This window comes from Triticum aestivum, chromosome 3A, assembly GCF_018294505.1.
Source record: "Triticum aestivum cultivar Chinese Spring chromosome 3A, IWGSC CS RefSeq v2.1, whole genome shotgun sequence".
NCBI lineage: Eukaryota > Viridiplantae > Streptophyta > Magnoliopsida > Poales > Poaceae > Triticum > Triticum aestivum.
In genome coordinates this window covers 682,526,309-682,550,696 of record NC_057800.1, presented here as the reverse complement: position 1 = coordinate 682,550,696, position 24,388 = coordinate 682,526,309, and positions in this window count along the sequence as shown.

Genomic DNA, 24,388 nt, shown 5'->3' with positions numbered 1-24,388 from the left:
AGAGAGTAGGCCAATAAAAACCGGATTGCAATACCTTATGTGCAGTTCTATCTCCAGCATGGTGTCCTCCATAGGCTTCGGAGTGACACTTGCGTAGGATATGTTCCTGTTCATGCTCAGGTACACAACATCTAATAACACCATCTACTCCTTCTTTATAAAGATGTGGGTCATCCCAAAAGTAATGTCTTAAATCATAGAAGAACTTTTTCTTCTGCTGGTATGTGAAACTAGGTGGTATAAATTTAGCAACAATGTAATTAGCATAATCAGCATACCATGGAGCAGTACGAGAAGCATTTATGACATTTAATTGTTCATCAGGAAAGCTATCATCAATAGGTAGTGGGTCATCAAGAACATTCTCTAACCTAGACAAGTTGTCTGCAACGGGGTTCTCAGCTCCCTTTCTATCAATAATATGCAAATTAAATTCTTGTAGTAGGAGAACCCATCTAATAAGTCTAGGTTTAGCATCTTTCTTTTCCATAAGATATTTAATAGCAGCATGATCAGTGTGAATAGTTACTTTAGAATCAACAATATAAGGTCTGAACTTATCACATGCAAATACAACTGCTAAGAATTCTTTTTCAGTAGTAGCATAATTTCTCTGGGCAATGTCTAGAGTTTTACTAGCATATTGAATAACATTTAATTTTTTATCAACTCTGTGTCCTAGAACATCCCCTACAGCATAATCACTAGCATCACACATAATTTCAAAGGCAAAGGGTAATGATCTTTTTAGTAGCTTTATTTAATTTGTGAAAATCAATTACCATCCTATAACCTGTAATAATTCTTTGTGGAATCAATTCATCTTTATCATTAGGAACGACAGTGATACCTCCCTCCTTAGGGACACAATGGACAGGACTTTCCCACTAACTATCAGCAACGGGATAAATCATACCTGCCTCAAAGAGCTTTAATATTTCCTTTCTTACCACTTCTTTCATCTTAGGATTCAGACCTCCTTGGTGATCAATAACTGGTTTGGCGTGTCTCTCCGAATTTATTTTGTGTTGACATAGAGTGGGACTAATGCCCTTAAGATCATCAAGAGTATATCCAATAGCAGCACGGTGCTTCTTCAGAGTTTTCAATATTTTTTCTTCCTCCTTCTCTGAAAGGTTAGCACTAATAATAACAGGATATATCTTCTTTTCTTCAAGATAAGCATATTTAAGAGAATCAGGCAATGGTTTAAGCTCAAACACGGGATCACCCTTGGGTGGATGAGGATCCCCTAGGATTTCAACAGGCAAATTGTGTTTCAGAATGGGTCCTTGTTTAAAGAATACTTCATCTATTTCCCTTCTTTCATTCATAAACATATCATTCTCATGGTCTAGCAAATATTGTTCTAAAGGATCATTAGGAGGCACAGCAAAAGAAGCAAGACCAATAATTTCATCTTTACTAGGCAATTCTTCATCACGGGGTTGTCTACGAAATTTAGGAAAATGAAACTCATGAGACATATCATCCAAACCAATAGTAACAACATCCTTGTTGCGATCTATCTTAGCATTAACAGTATTCAAGAAGGGTCTACCAAATATAATGGGACGAAAGCTATCTTGAGGGGAACCAAGAACAAGGAAATCAACAGGATATTTAGCCTTCCCACACAAGACTTCAATGTCTCTAACAATCCCAATTGGTGAAATAGTATCTCTATTAGCAAGCTTAATGGTAACATTGATATCTTCTATCTCAGCTGGTGCAATATCATGCATAATTTCTTTGTATAAGGAAATAGGTATTGCACTAGCACTAGCACCCATATCACACAAGCCATGATAACAATGATCTCCTCTTTTAACAGAAATAACAGGCATCCCTACCACATGTCTATGTTTATCTTTAGCACCAGGTTTAGCAATTCTAGCAGTCTCATCACAAAAGTAAATAACATGCCCATCAATATTATCAGCCAAGAGATCTTTAACAATAACAATATTAGGTTCAACTTTAACTTGCTTAGGGGGTGCATAAGTTCTAATAATACTTTTACGAACCACAGTTGAAGCTTTAGCAAGATCCTTTATTCTAACAGGGAAAGGCGGTTTCTCAACATAAGCAGTAGGAACAATAGGATCATTATAAGTGATAGTATTTTCTTAAACTTTAATAGGTTCAACTACTTTTACTTCTATGGGAGGATGATATTTAAACCACTTCTCCTTAGGGAGATCAACATGAGTAGCAAAGGATTCACAGAAAGAAGCTACTATCTCAGAGTCAAGTCCATATTTAGTGCTAAATTTACGGAAAACATCGGTATCCATAAAATATTTAACACAATCAAACTTAGGTGTTATACCTGACTCCTTACCTTCTCGAGACCCCAATTTTCAGAGTTGCGTTTAATTCTCTCCAACAAATTCCATTTGAATTCAATAGTCTTCATCATAAAGGAACCAGTACAAGACGTATCAAGCATGGAACGATTGTTGTCAGAAAGTCGAGCATAAAAGTTTTGAATAATCATTTCTCTTGAAAACTCATGATTGGGGCAGGAATATAACATTGACTTAAGTCTCCCCCAAGCTTGAGCGATGCTTTCTCCTTCGTGAGGCCAAAAATTATATATATAATTACGATCACGATGAACAAGATGCATAGGATAAAACTTCTGATGGAATTCCAATTTTAATCGTTCGTAGTCCCATGATCCCATATCATCACATAGCCTATACCATGTCAATGCATCTCCCTTCAAAGATAAAGGGAAGACCTTCTTCTTGATAACATCATCGGGCATACCTGCAAGCTTAAATAATCCACAAACTTCATCCACATAGATTAAGTGTAAGTCGGGATGCAATGTTCCATCTCCTGCAAAAGGATTAGCCAGCAGTATCTCTATCATGCCCGAAGGAATTTCGAAGTAAACATTTTCATTTTCAGTAGGTCCAGTAGGTTGAGGAGAAACTATTTGCTCTACCAGTCAGGGTGAAGATACCCTGAACAAGCCCCTCAAAGGATTATGTTCCATAATAACAAGTGATAATAAATTTCAGCACACTATATAATTTTTTTCTTACCAAAGGCGCTTCACTCCCCGGCAACAGCGCCAAAAAAGAGTCTTGATGACCCACAAGTGTAGGGGATCTATCGTAGCCTTTTCGATAAGTAAGAGTGTCGAACCCAACGAGGAGCAGAAGGAAATGATAAGCAGTTTTCAGTAAGGTATTCTCTGCAAGCACTGAAATTATAGGTAACAGATAGTTTTGTGATAAGGTTATTTGTAACGAGTAGCAAGTAATAAAAGTAAATAAGGTGCAGCAAGATGGCCCAATCCTTTTTGTAGCAAAGGACAAGCCTGGACAAACTCTTATATGAAAGAAAGCACTCCCGAGGGCACATGGGAATTATCGTCAAGCTAGTTTTCATCACGATCATATGATTCGCGTTCAGTACTTTGATAATTTGATATGTGGGTGGACCGGTGCTTGGGTGATGTCCTTACTTGGACAAGCATCCCACTTATGATTAACCCCTATTGCAAGCATCCGCAACTACAACACAAGAATTAAGGTAAACCTAACCATGGCATGAAACATATGGATCCAAATCATCCCCTTACGAAGCAACGCATAAACTAGGGTTTAAGCTTCTGTCACTCTAGCAACCCATCATCTACTTATTACTTCCCAATGCCCCCCTCTAGGCCCAAACAATGGTGAAGTGTCATGTAGTCGACGTTCACATGACACCACTAGAGGGATAACAACATACATCTCATCAAAATATCGAACGAATACCAAATTCACATGACTACTAATAGCAAGACTTCTCCCATTTCCTCAGGAACAAAAGTAACTACTCACAAAGCATATTCATGTTCATAATCAGAGGGGTATTAATATGCATAATGGATCTGAACATATGATCTTCCACCAATTAAACCAACTAGCATCAACTCTAAGGAGTAATCAACACTAGTAGCAACCCACAGGTACCAATCTGAGGTTTGGATACAAAGATGGATACAAGAGATGAACTAGGGTTTGAGATGAGATGGTGCTGGTGAAGATGTTGATGGATATTGACCCCCTCTCGATGAGAGGATCATTGGTGATGACGATGGTGATGATTTCCCCCTACCAGAGGGAAGTTTCCCTGGCAGAACAGCTCTGCCGGAGCCCTAGATTGGTTCCACCAAGGTTCCGCCTCATGGCGGCGGAGTCCCGTCCTGAAAGGTTGCTTATTATTTTTCCTCGGACGAAAGACCTCATATAGCAGAAGATGGGAATCGGAGGGCCACCAGGGGGCCCACAAGGCAGGGGGCGCGCCCAGGGGGGTAGGGCGCGCCCCCCACCCTCGTGGTTGGTGGGTGGCCCCCCTCTGGTACTTCTTGCACTCAATGTTTTTTATATATTCTGAAACATGCTCCCGTGAAGTTTCAGGACTTTTGGAGATGTGCAGAATAGGTCTCTAATATTTGTTCCTTTTCCAGCCCAGAATTCCAGCTGCCGGCATTCCCCCTCTTCATGTAAACCTTGTAAAATAAGAGAGAATAGGCATAAGTATTGTGACATAATGTGCAATAACAGCCTATAATGCAATAAATATCGATATAAAAGCATGATGCAAAATGGGCGTATCAAGGCACTATCCAGCATGCATCTCAATGTATTAATTTTACAAGAAATAGAGCATTGCAATACGCAAGATGACATAATGTAGATAGAAAGAAATCTAGTAATAAAATTAAACCTTGTCATTTTATCATTAGTGGCAACAATACAATATGTGTCTTTGTCCTTATTGCCACTGGATTAGAGCACTGCAAGATTGAACCCATTACTATGCACTACTCCCTCTGAAGAACTACTCATCAATCTTGCCAGAGAAGACAAATAGATCAGAAAGCATACATAGCCATTTAATTATGCAACAAAGAAACTTCAAGAGATCAATAATATCCAATAAACAATCTGATCATAAACTCACAATTCATCATGTCCCAACAAACACACCGCAAAATTACATTGAATTGATCCCGCCAAACAAGGAAGAAGGGGGAACATGGTATTGAAGATCTAGAGAGAGAGAGAGAGAGAGAACCATCTAGCTACAACTATGGACTCGTTGGTCCTAAAGGAACTACTTACACATCATCATGGAGGCAGCAAGGTTGATGAAGAACCTCCCAGCAATGGCATCCCCCTTCGAGAGAACTCTGGAACATGCTTCAGATGGGATCTCTTTGGAATAAAGGCTTGCGGCGATCTCCTAGAGGAACGAAGGATGCTTTCGGTATTTATAAGAATTTATGGTAGCGGAATCAGGTCAAGGCGGTAACCAGCAGGCCCACAAGCCCATGTGGCGTGGCGACACCCTGGCCATGCCACCTGCCCTTGGGGCTGACTAGTGGGTGCCCTCGACCCTTCCCGAAGCTTCTAGCATCTCTTGTTGCCCAAAAAATTGTGTTAAATCGAAAATGTATTTTGACCTCCGTAGATATTGATTTCATGCGAAAGCAAAAACAAGCAGAAAACATGAACTAGCACTTGACACTAAATTAATAGCTTAGTCCAAAAATAATATAAAGTGATAATATAATAGTTTGAAAAAACAAAAAACTATAGACATGTTTGAGACGTATCAGCATCCCCAAGATTAATTCCCGCTCGTCCTCGTAAATGATAAATAAATATATTTTTTGATGTTGAATGTTGCATAGCAAAACTTTGGTTAAATGATGTAATCATGGCATGAATTTAGGACATAGATCTTCAAGGCAATATTCTATCAATTTCACATCAAAATAATAATACATGAGCATGCAAATAAAAGGTCATTGCCTTTCCAAAATAAAGATGCTAAAGAATGTGATCTATACAGACTTAACCATGGTAAGCATAGCATGCTCAATCTTCCTAGCATGTGCCAAATAAACGTAGCAAATTTTACAAAAATAATGCTCACTGGGCAACTCTATAAATGTTGAATCTATGCATGTGCCAAATTTTGGAAAATGATTTTATGTTCCCATGTTGATTTCAAACACATGTCAAATTATAAAATTTACTAATTATCACCGAAAAACTCACATGAAAAATTTAGGAAAGTTGTTAACGGAACATTTTTCTAAATTAGTGGACCATTGGTGGACCCCAAATTTTGGAATTGTAAACACAAACTAGTGCGCCATGGCAATCAATTTTTGCCATGTTTTTTTAGAACATGGAATTTTTTTCTTTGCGCCAAGGCAAATTTAGTTTACATACCATGGTAAATTAAGTTTATGGAAGATGCAAATATGATTTATGAACTGTGGTTATTTTAGGTTTTTTAACCCTTTGAAATTTATTTTTTGGACCATGGAAAATTTGTTGAACAATCCATGGTATTTTTTCTATATTATGTTTTTAACGATCCATGGAAAATTTATATGAACAATCCTGGTAAATTTATTTTTTTGACCAGGACACATTATTTATTGTCCTTTATCATGGCAAATTTATATATTTGTCCATGGAAAAAATTTAATTTTGATAAAAGAGAAATTCATTATTTGGACCATGGGCAATTATATCTTCGGAACATGCAAAATTTGTTCAAAAAACAATTATAAAATCCTATTTTTATCATGGAAAATTTAGTTTGTGCACAATGGAAAATATACTTCACGACCCATGGCAAATTTACTTTTTGTACCATGCAAATTTATTTTTTGGACCATGGAAAATTATTAAACAATCTAAATTAATTTATTTATCTATTATATTTTTAACAACCCATGGAAAATATATTCAACAATCCATGGTAAATTTCTTTTGTTGGACCATGAGACATTGTTTATTGTTCTCTACCATGGCAAATTAATATGTTTGGCCATGGAAAATTTAATTTTGATACCATAGCAAACTCATTTTTTGGAACATTCCAAATTTGTTGAACATACCATTTGTAAACTCCTGTACATCATGACAGATCTAGTTTTTTAAACATTCCATGTCAAATTTGTCTCATGGGTCTTTTATCCATTAAAAAAATCTTTTTGCCATGATCTTTAGAAAACAATGGCAATTTAGGTTCAAACACAATTGTTAATTTTCTATAATGTTTTTAAGAATAGCATATTTAGTTTCACATGCATGGCATTTAGAAAAGGCAACTTATGTTCAAACATACCCCCACTATCAATGCAAACTTACATGTTTTTGTGTATCTTTTTTTGTTTTGATCTACATCATGTAAAATTTTATCCCATTTTTATACAAGTTCTTGTCTCTCTATAATTTGCATGGCATTTTTACTATGCATGATTTTTTTTCAGTAATGAATTAGACGTTGGCAATTTTTTATACATATAACACGACAATTAATTTATTATACACTCCATACTTACTACATTTGTCATCGTGAATTTTCTATATTTTAAATATAGTAGTTTTTCTAGACAGTTTTTACTTTTTTCAAAAGGGTATTTGTGTCGGGCTACGTTGCATAGGAAAGGGCCTGGCTGGCGTGGTGTTCACTAGGGAGGGTTTCTGTATCGTGGGATGAAGAACTCTTCACAAAATCACTAATTAAGAAGCACCCTTTGCAAAGATCACTCCCACCTCGTACGTCGTGACAAGTGGCGCATTGCAAGTGTGCCACTTGTCGCGACTTGTGAGTTTCCCTTCTTTCTTAGATTCGTTTATTCAAAACATTTTATCTCTTCCACCATGCGTCTAAATCTCGACTGTTTTCACCCTTTGATTCCTCACGTTGAGATATTAAAAATTACATCTCATGTTGATAAGTTTCGACGAAGTTGCTTCTCATAAAAAACAGGATGAAAATACCTGAACCGGGAGCATGTTTTTTTCTTTCCAAAGAGGTAAAACTCATGGAAGAAAATTCGTGCCTCCACGTGAAGTAAATATGTGCCTCTCATGGAAGAAAAAAACATGTTTTTCCCTTTTTCGAGAGGCATGATTCACGGAAGCAAATTCATGCCCCCACGAGAAGTAAATATGTGCCTCTCGTAGAAGGAAAAAGAAAAAAAGACGTGTTTTCCCCCTTTTCAAGAGGTAAGACTATTCCTCTCACGGAAGCGGAAGTAAATCTGTGACTTGTAGTAGAACAAAAATGTGTTTTTCTTTTCTTTTCCGAGAGGCATGACTATGCCTCTCGCAGAAGAAAATCCGTTCCTTCACGAGAACTAATCTGTGCCTCTCCCGGAAGAAAAAAACAATGTGTTTTCATTTACCTTTCTCGAGAGGCACGATTGTGTCTCTCGCGGAAGCAAATCCGTTCCTCCATGAGAAGTAAATCCGTGCCACTTATGGAAGGACAAAACATATTTTCCCTTTTTCTGAGAGGCATGACTGTGCCTCACAGAGAAGCAAATCCATGCCTCCTCAAGAAGTAAATTTGTGTCTCTCACGGAAGGAAAAGAAAAAAGAAAATGCGTTTTCATGCAATTTGTTTTGTCCAAAACCTAGGAAAAATCAAGAGAAAGCCAGAAAAAATATCTAAGAGACAAAAACGCGTACAGAAAAAATACAAAAAACAAAATCTGAATGAACCGCGCAGAGCACGTTAAGTGACGCGCTTCTAGCCCACCAAAAGTGACCCTTGTGGGGGGCTTCAAAAAGTACTCGTTGATTAGTTGCTCTCTCCTTCAGTGTCTTGTGGGGTTAGGAGGAATGCTCACGCACGTGCATCGCATGGGCCGACCCAACACACGTACAGCAGGTCGGTCGACTAGTAAGCCACCATGTTGTGTTTGATCAGTTGACCAGTCACCCATTGCCCGTTGATCGGTCAACCATTGACTATTATGAATTTATGAGTTTTAAAAAAGTTAATGGATTTTTAAAAACTTTAAAAATTAAAAAAAGATCATGAATTCAAAAAAACGTTTGTGATATTAAAAGAACCACAAATTTTAGAAAACAATTGTGGATTTTGAAAACAAGTTCACGGGCTTGAAAAAAGTTCGTTGATATTGAAAAAAGGTTAGGAATTTGAAAAAAAAAGTTTGTTGATTTTGGGAAACAGTTTGCGGGGTTGAAAAAAGTTCATGAATTTGAAATGTTTTTGCGGATTTTGAAAAAGAAGTTCACGTATTCGAAAAAGGTCACCGATTTTGAAAAGAAAGTTCACTGATTTGAAAAAAAGTTTGCTGATATTGAAAACAAAATCATTTTAATGAAAAAATCACAGACTTGAAAAAATTTCACAAATTTCTAAAACAACAGTTTGGTGATTCAACTATATTCATGTATTTGAAAAACTTCATAAATTTTAAAAAAGTTCACGTGTTTTGAAGAAAGGGTTCACAAACTTGAAGAACATCTTTTGTATTTGAAAAATGTTCATGTATTTAAAAAGGAATAAAGAAAAATAATAAATATTTGCAAGTTCCATAGTAGTTCATAATTTGATAAATGAAAAGTAAACAAAAAAGAAAAGAAAAAATATGGGAAAAATATAAAAATGACTAAAAAACAATACCAGAAGCTCCCAAAACCAGCTTGGGAAGCTTCTAGAAGCTTTCTGAAACTAGAACGAAGTCGTTGTTTGGAAAACTGTAACGACCTGGCCCAATTGGATCAAACGCGAAGGGGAGAGTGAGCCTGTTTGTGAAAATGTTGATGCTAAAGGCGGCAAATAGGGTTTGTTTGCGAGATGGCCTAGACTGGGGAAGGGGTTTTATTCCTATCCACCAGGGGAGCTACATGAGGGCAAAACCAGGTAGTGGCCCGCCCAGCCAATGAGAAAAAATATACCGTGCAGTCCAACACGCCACCACTGGCATGCACCACTGGCTCGCTCATTTCGTCGCATGCATCACTGGATTTTTCTTCGCTTCCTGTGCACTGGTCTGTCAGGTAGGCTAGTGGCTAGCTAGCTCCGAACCAGCTCACCCCTACATGCAGGTGCATGATTTTATTATCAGCTAAACATCAAGAATTATTACACTAGCACCAGCATTGCATACACACATGCCAACTAATGCCTGATGAATAAGTTTTTTTTGAGCAAACTGCATCCTTTATTAAAAGTAATGCTCCCACTCACTTTCTTGTAAATACAGGCTTCACCGCAAGTCTGTATAAAACTATATGCTTTGATCAACTTATCAAAGCGTATATTCCAACTCCGAGATGCTTGCACCAGTCCATAGATGGATCGCTGGAGCTTGCATATTTTGTTAGTACCTTTAGGATTGACAAAACCTTCTGGTTGCATCATATACAACTCTTCTTTAATAAATCCATTAAGGAATGCAGTTTTGTCTATCCACTTGCCAGATTTCATAAAATGCGGCAATTGCTAACATGATTCGGACAGACTTAAGCATAGATACGAGTGAGAAACTATCATCGTAGTCAACACCTTGAACTTGTCGAAAACCTCTTTGCGACAATTCTAGCTTTGTAGATAGTGACACTACTATCAGCGTCCATCTTCCTCTTGAAGATCCATTTAATATCAATGGCTCGCTGTCGGTGTCAAAACCGGCGGATCTCGGGTAGGGGGTCCCGAACTATGCGTCTAGGCGGATGGTAACAGGAGGCAAGGGACACAATGTTTTACCCAGGTTTGGGCCCTCTTGATGGAGGTAAAACCCTATGTCCTGCTTGATTGATATTGATGATATGGGTAGTACAAGAGTAGATCTACCACGAGATCAAGGAGGCTAAACCCTAGAAGCTAGCCTATGGTATGATTGTATGTTGTGATTGTTCTTCGCCCTACGGACTAAAACCCTTCGGTTTATATAGACACCGGAGAGGGCTAGGGTTACACAGAGTCGGTTACAATGGTAGGAGATCTACATATCCGTATCGCCAAGCTTGTCTTCCACGCCAAGGAAAGTCCCTTCCGGACACGAGACGAAGTCTTCAATCTTGTATCTTCATAGTCCAGGGGTCCGGCCAAAGGTATAGTCCGGCTATCCAGACACCCCCTAATCCAGGACTCCCTTAGTAGCCCCTGAACCAGGCTTCAATGACGACGAGTCCGGCGCGCATATTGTCTTCGGCATTGCAAGGCAGGTTCTCCTTCAAATTCCGTGTACCTGTTGAATAATGTCCGGTTTCTTGTAAATGTAGCGCTCCTTGGCTTCTACACCCAATAATGGTCGTCTTCCACATGTCAAACGAATACGAAAAGTCAGGGTGTTTTTACATTTACACCCCTAGCCACGCGAATGAGCCGCCTATTTAAGAGGACGAGGATTTAGATCCAAACCCCACCCCCCCCCCCCCCCCCGCGAGTATTCATCAGAGCGTATCCGATAGAGGTCGATTCTATCATGGCCGGCCACCGCAGCTCCTCCTCTCGCCCTTCCAGCCCTCGGCCTGGAGATTGGGAGAGATGCTCCATCCCGCACAGCGAGCTAGTGATGCTCCAGACCAAGGGATTTCTTCCCCCGGCCTATATGGTCCCGGTTCGAGCCGGACTTGCCACCTATAATGGCGGAGAGCAAGCGAAGAGCGCCCCCAATCCCTCCAAAGGAGAGCAGGTATGCCTTGTCCCTTACTTAATAAGAGGGCTCGGATTTTCAATTCATCCGTTTCTCCGGGGGCTCCTGGAGTTCTATGGCCTCCAGCTGCACAACCTCACGCCTACCTCCATGTTGCATATCGCGGGCTTCGTAGCCCTTTGCGAGCTGTTTTTGGGCTGCGAGCTCATTTCGCGCTGTGGAAAAAGCTATTCTACCTTGTGCCCCGTTCTCAGAAGGGGTCAATATATCAAGTGGGCGGAGCCGAAGTGTGGCGCATCGCCGGGACCGGATATCTATCCGGAACCCCAAAGAAGGCGTCCGAGGACTGGCCTTCGGAATGGTTTTATATAGAGGACGTCCCGCTGCCGGATCCTGTCCGGATCGGCCTCCCTGAGTTCGACAGTGCTCCCCTAAAGAAGCGCCTAAGCTGGCATCCACGGAGCCCTCAAAGGGAAAGTGACAAGGACGTTCTTTACCTGATGGGCCGGATAAGATTGTTAGCTCATTCCGGACTGACCATGATCAGGGTCATGGCCGCATGCATCATGCGAGGGGTGCAGCCACTTCAGTATAGAGGCCACCCCATGTGGAACTTCAACGGGGAGGACAACGCCACCCGCTACGGCCGTAAGGGGCCGGATTCAGCTGCCGCTCTAATAAAGACCTTGTCCGCTTTGTACAAGGAAGAAGAGGAGGAATTTCTCCGTGTCAACCCACAGGGTGGATTTTCTATGTACAATCCCCCAAGTTGGGTAAGTGGTCCCTTTTACTTGCCCATCCATTTTATATTCCCATCGTTAAATATTCAGTCTAACGACTTCAACGCAGGAATTGCGCCAGGCTGTTAAAGAAATAAACAGCCCTCCTCCACAACCCGAGGATCCAGGACGGTCCCTCGACCCGGCCTCTCAAGAGGATCCGGTCTTATCTGTGGAGCTGATTGATGGGGTGTTTCATCAATTGAGCAAGGACAGTGCCTTGGTGGCCATTACGGCCGATTACCCAGGGCTACTCCCAGCCTCACAGGTAACTGAGACCAAAGTCCCAGCACTTTGGAAAGGGATCTATCCTCGCGTGTTTTCGATTGCCATATGACAACCGTGTTTTGCAGGGGAGGTCCTTGAGACGGGAGGCCGAGCCTGCGATGACTAGCCAACGAGGGGCAGCAAGGCCCCGCGGGTTGAAAAGAAGTGCGGTCCGGACTGAGACGCCGGCGCAAAGGTATAGCGCGCCATCTTATTCCCACGTGTTATTCCTTCAAGGCATATTAACGCTCGTGCTCTCTTCAGGACGAAGAGACCTCGCCGGACTATATCCAGAGAGGTTGCCAATCGCGCCTCCACCAGCCAGGCTCCAAAGCCTGGTCCGGAAGCGGAGGCGAACACAAGGCGCGCACCGAACGCTCCTCCGACAGAGGATGCGGACAGCCTGTCTGCCACCAATTCTGAGGTGGAGAGTGCCATGAACCACAGGCGTCGCCGGACAGTTCTTCGCGACGCTTGTTTCTCCCAAGAGGCATTGGATGCCTTCAATTCGAGAGATGCGTACCTCCGTGCCGCTCAAAATGGTCTAGCCAGAGCCACGGAGCAATATGTAAAAGACATACGGGTAAGAAAATTTTGGTAATTATATATACCAGTAGCCCCCGAGACTTGAAACAGTTAGAATAACCGATTTAAGGATCATTTGTTATGCAGGTTCTTACAGAAAAGAATACCCTACTGTCCCAGGAGCTGGAAGAGTGCAAAGCCCAACTTGAGGCCGCACTAGCCGCGGCAGGGAATCCAAGGAGACCCCCTCTGGTAATATACACTTCGAAAGATAAGTATTTTGCAAAGTGCGGCATGGGTGCAAATCTGACAAATGAAATTGCAGATGGCGCCGGATTGAGTTTGGAAAAGCAACAACCCCTACGCCAGCTGAAGGCTGGTGAGAATGTGCTGACAAAGGTGAGCCGGGAGAAGAACGATCTCCAAGATGCCAACACCAAGCTGGGCGTTGAACTGAAGGATGTTCGTGCCTAGCTGTTGGACTCCGTTAAGGAGAATCGGCGGCTTCGACGCGGCATATTGAGTAAGTGCTTAAACAAACTTTGAAAAAAGAGTTCGGCGAGGAAGTCGACTAACAGAGTAATGTATGTAGGTATGCTAACAGGTCGTCCTGCAGAGGAAATACCCGGTTCTACGGGTGACCTTCTTCCCGAGCTCTCCCAACTGCACGAGCGAGTTCGGCAGGTGATGCAAGGCGTCGCCCAGGCCTTGTGGCCATCCGTCTCCATGCCCGAAGGCCTTGGAGAGCTTGTAGAGAAGCTGAAGCGAGCGCGGCGGTGCTTCCGGTTATGGAAGATGTCGGCCTGCCGTCAAGGCGCCAGGGAGGCCTGGGCCATGGTGAAGATGCGGTACACGAAGGCTGGCCCAAACCGCATGGCCGAGGTCGGACCCATGGGGCCCGATGGCAAGGAGATCCCTGTGAGCTTAGTATACGACCAAGTAGAATTGGCCGCAAAGTATTCCCAACAGGACTGTAAGCTAGACAGCCTGTTAGATGGTATTGAAGAGGAATACAATCAGTCAGATTGACTATGTAATTTTAATTGACATGTGTAACGCCTTCTAGCCGGATTGTAGATCGTTTGTCATGGCCGACATTTTCGCTTCAACCTCGGGACCTGACGGTCCGAAGTGTGTCCGAATACCCTCACGGTTATAGAAGAACCGGGGTATGCATGGAGACCAGGCGTAGGGGTCATTAGTGCTTGAACAGACAAGTGCCCAACTAGTTATGTTATATTACATGGTTAGTAAGAAACATCTTCCAGGGAGAATAGTTCCGTTAGGGGTTCCTTTCCCTGGGAGGCATGCCCTAAAGTGCATGTCCATTCTGCGAAAAGAGACGCAGGAAAAACATCTGGGGGCGTATAGATAAATAAGTGAAAAAAAGATCATCTTTAGTTCACCGACCGAATATTCCCTTAAGAACGCTAGCTTTCGGCTTCACCCAGTCTGAGGTACACATCCGGCTGACCCGGCAGTAACAATCGCAGAGGTGCTCCCTTTACCACCTAGCCGAACAATCGGGAACGTAGGGGTAAGCACAGGAGCCAGGCAACCCAGCTTGGCCAAAACTTAAGTCATATCGATGCATATAATGGTGAATAAAAGGTACATGCGGAAGTGTGACACATGTGTTGGGCATGAAGCCCGTATAAATAAGCTTCTGTTTAAAGAAGCCCCCAGGTTTAATGAGCGCGGATAGCGCGTCACTTTATGAGCCTTTAAAGGCTATAAGAGAGAGAGAGGGAGAAGGAGAGAAATGTAAGACAGAAAGTATATAAAAAATGGACAGAGGAAGGAGACGAACACAGAGTCCGGTGCTAGGCATAGAATCTTCAGAGACGGGCTGCGTTCCATGGGTTCGGCTCGAGTCGGTTATCGGATGCATCTCGCAGGCGGTACGCTCCACCAGTCAGGACTTGGTCAATTATGAAGGGACCTTCCCACTTGGGCTTGAGTTTGTCCTTTTTCTTGTCCGGCAGGCGTAGAACTAATTCGCCAACGTTGTAATTTTTGGCCCGTATTTCTCTGATTTGGTATCTTCGAGCCTGCTGTTGATAGAATGCGGAACGGGCTTTTGCCACGTCACGCTCTTCCTCCAAGGCGTCCAAACTGTCCTGCCGATCAAGCTCGGCTTCTCTTTCTTCATACATGCGCACTCGAGGTGAGTCATGAATTATGTCGCAGGGCAAAACTGCCTCTGCGCCGTACACCATGAAGAATGGTGTGTATCCGGTGGTGCGATTCAGCGTGGTCCACAGCCCCCAGAGTACGGAGTCGAGCTCCTCTACCCAGTGCGTATTAGATTCCTTAAGGGACCGCACTAATCTGGGTTTGATGCCGCTCATGATAAGACCATTTGCACGTTCGACCTGGCCATTAGTTTGTGGGTGATAGACGGAAGCATAATCGAGCTTGATGCCCATGTTTTTGCACCAGAGTTTTACCTCGTCGGCCGTAAAGTTCGTGTCGTTATCAGTGATGATGCTGTGGGGGACGCCTAACGGTGTACAACCCCGGATATAAAGTCTATCACCGGTCCGGATTCGGCCGTCTTAACAGGCTTGGCTTCTATCCATTTGGTGAACTTATCCACCATGACCAGTAAGTATTTTTTTCTTGTGGGTTCCGCCTTTAAGGGGTCCAACCATGTCAAGCCCCCATACCGTGAAGGGCCAAGTGATGGGGATAGTTTGGAGGGCGGTGGGTGGAATATGGCTTTGGTTTGCAAAGAGCTGGCAACCGACGCATCGTTGGACTAAGTCCTGGGCATCTGCCCGGGCCGTTGGCCAATAAAAGCCTGTACGGAAGGCCTTGCTTACAAGGGACCGAGTCCGGCATGAATTTCAGCCAGGAGGTTCCGCCCTTCCTCTTTGGAGATGCACCTTTGAAGGACTCCGGTAGTGCTTTTCTTATAAAGCTCTCCCTCGTGGACTTTATAGGCTTTAGATCGTCGCACTATGCAGCGTGCCTGATTTTGGTCCTCGGGGAGTTCCTTCCTAGTAAGGTAGGCGAGGAATGGTTCTGTCCACGGGGCGATGACGGCCATTATTACGTGGGCTGAAGGTGTTATTTCATTGGCAGAGCCTCCAATTATGTCAGAGTGTTCGCTGTCGGGCAGTGCGGTTGGGTCTGGGCTGTTATTGCCGATTTCTCATTCCCATACTACGGATGGCTTGAACAGCCTTTCCAAGAAGATGTTGGGGGGACTACATCGCGTTTTGCACCGATGAGTGCTAGGACATCTGCCGCCTGATTATTTTCCCGGTCTATATGGTGAAACTCGAGCCCTTCGAACCAAGCTGCCATTTTTGGATCCTTGGCATCAAAGTCTCCATTTATTTGGGATATTGCGAGGTTCGAGTCCCCGCGCACCTCTAGGCGTTGAATGCCCATGGATACTGCCATCCGGAGACCATGTAAAAGGGCCTCATATTCGGCTGCATTGTTGGAGTCTGTGTACATTATCTGGAGTATGTATTGAACTGTGTCTCCTGTGGGGGACGTAAAAACGACGCCAGCCCCTAGACCGGCCAACATTTTGGAGTCGTCGAAGTGCATGACCCAGTTTGAATATGTGTCGTACTCTTTGGGGAGTTCAGCCTCCGTCCATTCTGCGACAAAGTCGGCCAAAACTTGCGACTTGATAGCTCGCCGTGGCTTGTAAGTTATGTCAAACGGGAGGAGATCAATGGCCCATTTTGCAATCCGGCCCGTCGCGTCGTGGTTGTTTATAATATCGTTAAGTGTCACTTCCGAGGCTACTGTTATTGAACACTCTTGAAAGTAGTGTCGCAGCTTCCGGGATGCCATAAATACCGCGTATGCAATCTTTTGATAATGCGGGTACCGTGAGTTGCACGGAGTAAGGAAAGTGGACACATAGTAGACCGGCTTTTGAAGGGGGAATTTGTGTCCGTCTGTTTCTCGTTCAATGACGAGCACTGCGCTTACGACCTGGTGGGTTGCTGCAATGTATAATAGCATTGGTTCACCAATGTTTGGCGCGGCCAGGACTGGGTTTGTTGCCAAGATGGCTTTTATTTCATCGAGTCCGGTCGTGGCTGCATCCTTCCACTCAAAGTGTTTGGTGCGCCGAAGGAGGCGGTAAAGGGGTAGGGCCTTTTCTCCTAAGCGGGAGATAAAGCGGCTTAGAGCCGCCACGCATCCGGTTAATTTTTGTATTTGTTTGAGGTCCTTCGGGATATCCAATTGTGACAGAGCTCGGATCTTGGCTGGATTTGCTTCAATTCCTCTACCGGATACAATGAAGCCCAAGAGCTTTCCGGCTGGAACACGGAAAACGCATTTTTCTAGGTTGAGCTTGATGTCGTATGTTCGGAGGTTATCGAATGTTAGCCTCAAGTTGTCTACTAGAGTTTCTACATGTCTTGTTTTAACGGCCACATCATCTACGTATGCCTCCACTGTTTTGCCGATCTGGTTTGCCAGACATGTCTGAATCATGCGCTAATATGTTGCGTCGGCGTTTTTGAGCCCGAAGGGCATTGTGTTGAAGCAGAATGGGTCGTATGGTGTGATGAATGTCGTTGCGGCTTGGTCTGACTCTGCCATCTTTATTTGATGGTAGCCGGAGTATGCGTCGAGGAAACACAACGAATCGTGTCCTGCAGTAGCGTCGATAATTTGATCTATGCGAGGGAGAGGGAAGGGATCCTTTGGGCAAGCCTTGTTAAGGTCTTTAAAATAAACGCACAGGCGCCAGGATTTGTCCTTCTTTGGTACCATCACCAGGTTCGCTAGCCAGTCCGGGTGTTTTATATCTTTGATGAATCCGGCCTCCAATAGCTTGGCTAGTTCCTCTCCCATGGCCTATCTCTTAGGTTCGGAAAAACGCCGAAGAGCCTGTTTGACTGGCTTGAATCCTTTTAGGATATTTAAGCTGTGTTCAGCCAGCCTGCGTGGGATTCCTGGCATGTCTGAAGGGTGCCAGGCGAAAATGTCCCAGTTCTCTCATAGGAACTCTCGCAGTGCGGCGTCTACATCAGGGTTTAACAGTGCCCCGACGGAAGCTGTTTTATTGGGGTCCGTTGGATGGACCTGGAATTTGACTATTTCGTCCGCCAGTTTAAAGGAGGTGGACTTGGATCTTTTGTCGAGTATCACATCGTCCCTATTCACCATGGAGCGCAGCGCAGTCAGTTCCTCAGCCGCTAGGGCTTCGGATAGCGCCTCGAGGGCCAGTGCGGCTGTCTTGTTTTCGGCGCGGAGTGCTATGTCTGGATCACTAGCGAGAGTGATGATTTCGTTAGGCCCGGGCATCTTGAGCTTCATGTACCCGTAATGGGGTATTGCTTGGAAGATTGTAAACGCTTCCCGCCCTAGCAGAGCGTGATATCCGCTATTGAACGGGGCCACTTGGAACGTGACCTCTTCGGACCTGTAATTATCCGGCGTGCCGAACACCACATCTAGTGTGATTTTTCCTATACAGCGCGCTTCCCGACTGGGGATTATTCCTCTAAAGGTTGTGCTGCTTCGCTCAATGCGGTTCCAGTCTATTTCCATTTTTTGAAGGGTTTCCTCATAAATGAGGTTCAATCCGCTACCGCCATCCATGAGTACCTTGGTAAGACGAAAGTTGTCCACTATTGGACTGAGGACCAATGCGGCTGGTGCTCGGGCTGTTCAGAATTTAGGTTCATCACTCGCGTTAAAAGTAATAGCCGTGTCACTCCATGGGTTTATTGTTGCTACTTGGTAGACTTCGGCAAGGCTGCGGAGTGTTCTTTTTCACATATTATTTGATGCGAAAGTCTCGAAGACTGTTAATACCGTACTGGTGTCTCTGGGGTGGCTTTCTGTGGCTTCTGGAATTAGAAGATCTTCGCCAATTTTGCCACCTGCCGGAGTATCCAACATGCTCTAAGGCTGTGAGTTGGTGTGGCGCCCTCTGCATTGTGAATTTTGCAGGGTCCATTAAGCCATCCTTCCAGTATGGTTCTGTGCCCTGTAGAGGGCTTTTGCTTTTTGGTATTGAACCCGGGTGTCTGGCGATGATGCACCCTTTTATTTCGGACTGGGTCCGTGTTCAGGGCCGGATTGTCCCAAAATTTTATTTCGGTTTTCCAGGCGCTTTCCATCGCACAGTACTTTCGTACTATGGACACCAAGTTAGCGAAGTGTGTAATATCACGGCAACTTATGGCGTTGAGGATTCCCTTGTCCGTGCAATTATTGCAGAAGAATGAAATTGCATCTTCCTCGTGGCAGTCCTTTATCCTGTTCATAACCAGGAGGAATCTGGCCCAGTAATGATGTACTATTTCTTCGAGCTCTTGCCTAATTTGGGATAGATCGCTTATGTACGGGTGGGTGGGTGGAATCAAATCCGAAACCTCACCCAATCTGAGACCCAGGGGCCAAGGAGTTTCCGAACTCGAAAGTTTGGATTCTTGGATGCTGTCCAATGAATCTAGCCCGTCGCCTGACTTTAAGTTCAGGTCTTGAATGATTTCCTCCCCTCCGCGGGTATCCGGCTTGGAGGGATTGGGAATCCGGACATAGCTAGTCCTTAAGATAGATGAAGGGTCGCCGCACTATCCCTCTACCACGGCAACGTGATGGGTGACCTGGGGAGAGTTAATCTCTCTTAGATCGGGTTTAGGCCCAATCTGGTCGTAATCCGTAGCGACTCCCAGGGCGGCGATGCGATCCAAGAGCTCATTTAGGGAAGAGAGCTCCATTGGATCTAGCTGCTCAGCGAATTCCGAGCTGACATGAAGATTGCTTTCGATGACCCAAGAGGTCGTCGTCGGCGCAGCAGCCGAACAGGCAGTCATAAGAAAACCACCTAGCCGGAGAGTTTGGCCGACAGCCAAAGCTCCCTTAGCAATGGTGTCGTCTTTAAAGATGGGATGAGACATCCTTCCTGATGGCGACGGCATAGAGGAACTCTCAATGAAAGCACCAATGTCGGTGTCAAAACCGGCGGATCTCGGGTAGGGGGTCCCGAACTGTGCATCTAGGCGGATGGTAACAGGAGGCAGGGGACACAATGTTTGACCCAGGTTCGGGCCCTCTTGATGGAGGTAAAACCCTACGTCCTGCTTGATTGATATTGATGATATGGGTAGTACAAGAGTAGATCTACCACGAGATCAAGGAGGCTAAACCCTAGAAGCTAGCCTATGGTATGATTGTTGTTGTTCTTCCCTATGGACTAAAACCCTCCGATTTATATAGACACCGGAGAGGGCTAGGGTTACACAGAGTCGGTTACAATGGTAGGACATCTACATATCCGTATCGCCAAGCTTGCCTTCCACGCCAAGGAAAGTCCCTTCCGGACACGGGACGAAGTCTTCAATCTTGTATCTTCATAGTCCAGGAGTCCGGCCAAAGGTATAGTCCGGCTATCCGGACACCCCCTAATCCAGGACTCCCTCACTCGCCAATCAATGGGCAAGTCAATCAAAGTCCATACTTTGTTCTCATACATGGATCTCATCTCAGATTTCATGGCCTCAAGCCATTTCGTGGAATCTGGGCTCATCATCGCTTCCTCATAGTTCGTAGGCTCGTCATGGTCAAGTAACATGACCTCTAGAACAGGATTACTGTACCACTCTGGTGCGGATATCACTCTGGTTTACCTACGAGGTTCGGTAGTAACTTGATCTGAAGTTACATGATCATCATCATTAGCTTCCTCACTAGTTGGTGTAGTAGTCACAGGAATAGATTTCTGTGATGAACTACTTTCCAATAAGGGAGCAGGTACAGTTACCTCATCAAGTTCTACTTTCCTCCCACTCACTTCTTTCGAGAGAAACTCCTTCTCTAGAAAGGATCCATTCTCAGCAACGAATATCTTGCCTTCGGATCTGTGATAGAAGGTGTACCCAACATTTTCTTTTGGGTATCCTATGAAGACGCACTTCTCCGATTTGGGTTTGAGCTTATCAGGTTGAAACTTTTTCACATAAGCATTGCAACCTCAAACTTTAAGAAACGACAGCTTAGGTTTCTTGCCAAACCATAGTTCATACGGTGTCGTCTCAACGGATTTAGATGATGCCCTATTTAACGTGAATGTAGCTGTCTCTAATGCATAACCCCAAATCGATAGTGGTAAATCAGTAAGAGACGTCATAGATCGCACCATATCTAATAAAGCACGATAACGACGTTCGGACACACCATTACACTGTGGTGTTCCAGGTGGCGTGAGTAGTGAAACTATTTCACATTGTTTTAACTGAAGGCCAAACTCGTAACTCAAATATTTTACTTCTGCGATCATATCGTAGAAACTTTTATTTTGTTACGATGATTCTCCACTTCACTCTGAAATTCTTTGAACTTTTCAAATGTTTCAAACTTGTGTTTCATCAAGTAGATATACTCATATCTGCTCAAATCATCTGTGAAGATCAGAAGATAATGATACCTACCGCGAGCTTCAATATTCATCGGACCACATACATCAGTATGCATGATTTCCAACAAATCTGTTGCTTGCTGCATTGTTCTGGAGAACGGAGTCTTAGTCATCTTGCCCATGAGGCATGGTTCGCCAGCATCAACTGATTCATAATCAAGTGATTCCAAAAGTCCATCAGCATGGAGTTTCTTCATGCGCTTTACACCAATATGACCTAAACGGCAGTGCCACAAATAAGTTGCACTATCATTATTAACTTTGCATCTTTTGGTTTCAATATTATGAATATGTGTATCACTACGATCGAGATCCAACGAACCATTTTCATTGGGTGTGTAACCATATATGTAAACAGAACAACAATTTATTCTCTTACTTAAATGAATAACTGTATTGCAATAAACATGATCAAATCATATTCATGCTCAATGCAAACACCAAATAACACTTATTTAGGTTCAACACTAATCCCAAAAGTATAGGGAGTGTGCGATGATGATCATATCAATCTTGGAACCACTTCCAACACACATCGTCACTCCACCCTTAACTAGTCTCTGTTCATTCTGCAACTCCCATTTCGAGTTACTACTCTTAGCAACTGAACCAGTATCAAATACCTGGGGGTTGCTATGAACACTAGTAAAATACACATCAATAATCCGTATATCAAATATACCTTTGTTCACTTTGCCATCCTTCTTATCCGCCAAATACTTGGGGCAGTTCCGCTTCCAGTGACCAGTCCCTTTGCAGTAGAAGCACTTAGTCTTAGGCTTAGGACCAGACTTGGGCTTCTTCACTTGAGCAGCAACTTGCTTGCCGTTCTTCTTGAAGTTCCCCTTCTTCCCTTTGCCCTTTTCTTGAAACTAGTGGTCTTGTCTACCATCAACACTTGATATTTTTCTTGATTTCTACCTTCCTTGATTTCAGCATTACGAAGAGCTTGGGAATCGTTTCCATTATCCCTTGCATATCATAGTTCATCATGAAGTTCTACTAACTTGGTGATGGTGACTAGAGAATTCTGTCAATCACTATCTTATCTGGAAGATTAACTCCCACTTGATTCAAGCGATTGTAGTACCCATACAATCTGAGCACATGCTCACTGCTTGAGCTATTCTCCTCCATCTTTTAGCTATAGAACTTGTTGGAGACTTCGTATCTCTCAACTCGGGTATTTGCTTGAAATATTAACTTCAACTCCTGGAACATCTCATATGGTCCATGATGTTCAAAACGTCTTTGAAGTCCCGATTCTAAGCCATTTAAGCATGGTGCACTAAACTATCAAGTAGTCATCATATTGAGCTAGCCAAACGTTCATAACGTCTGCATCTGCTCCTGCAAAGGTCTGTCACCTAGCGGTGCATTAAGGACATAATTCTTCTGTGCAGCAATGGGGATAATCCTCAGATCACGGATCCAATCCGCATCATTGCTACTAACATCTTTAGCTTAATTTTCTCTAGGAACATATCAAAATAAAACAGGGGAGCTAAACGCGAGCTTTTGATCTACAACATAGATATGCTAATACTACCAGGACTAAGTTCATGATAAATTTAAGTTCAATTAATCATATTACTTAATAACTCCCACTTAGATAGACATCCCTCTAATCCTCTAAGTGATCACGTGATCCATATCAACTAAACCATGTCCGATCATCACGTGATATGGAGTAGTTTCAATGGTGAACATCACTATGTTGATCATATCTACTATATGATTCATGCTCGACCTTTCGGTCTCCGTGTTCCGAGGCCATATCTGTTATATGCTAGGCTCGTCAAGTTTAACCTGAGTATTCCGCGTGTGCAACTGTTTTGCACCCGTTGTATTTGAACGTAGAGCCTATCACACCCAATCATCACGTGGTGTCTCAGCACGAAGAACTTTCGCAATGGTGCATACTCAGGGAGAACACTTGTACCTTGATAATTAGTGAGAGATCATCTTATAAAGCTACCGTCGAACTAAGCAAAATAAGATGTATAAAAGATAAACATCACATGCAATCAAAATATGTGACATGATATGGCCATCATCATCTTGTGCCTTTGATCTCCATCTCCAAAGCATCGTCATGATCTCCATCGTCACCGGCATGACACCATGATCTCCATCACCTTGATCTATATCAATGTGTCGTCACATGGTTGTCTCGCCAACAATTGCTCTTGCAACTATTGCTATCGCATAGCGATAAAGTAAAGCAATTATTTGGCGCTTGCATCTTATGCAGTAGAGAGATAACCATAAGGCTTTTGCCAGTTGCCGATAACTTCAACAAAACATGATCATCTCATACAACAACTTATATCTCATCACGTCTTGACCATATCACATCACAACATGCCCTGCAAAAACAAGTTAGACGTCCTCTACTTTGTTGTTGCAAGTTTTACGTGGCTGCTACGGGCTGAGCAAGAACCGTTCTTACCTACGCATCAAAACCACAATGATAGTTTGTCAAGTTAGTGCTGTTTTAACCTTCTCAAGGACCGGGCGTAGCCACACTCGGTTTAACTAAAGTTGGAGAAACTGACACCCGCTAGTCACCTGTGTGCATAGCATGGCGATAAAACCAGTCTTGTGTAAGCGTACGCGTAATGTCGGTCTGGGCCGCTTCATCCAACAATACCGCCGAACCAAAGTATGACATGCTGGTAAGCAGTATGACTTATATCGCCCACAACTCACTTGTGTTCTACTCGTGCATATTACATCAACGCATAAAACCTGGCTCGGATGCCACTGTTGGGGAACGTATTAATTTCAAAAAAATTCCTACGCACATGCAAGATCATGGTGACGCATAGCAACGAGAGGGGAGAGTGTTGTCTACGTACCCTCGTAGACCGGCAACGGAAGCATTGACACAACGTAGAGGAAGTAGTCGTATGTCTTCCCGATCCGACCGATCCAAGTACCAAACGTACGGCACCTCCA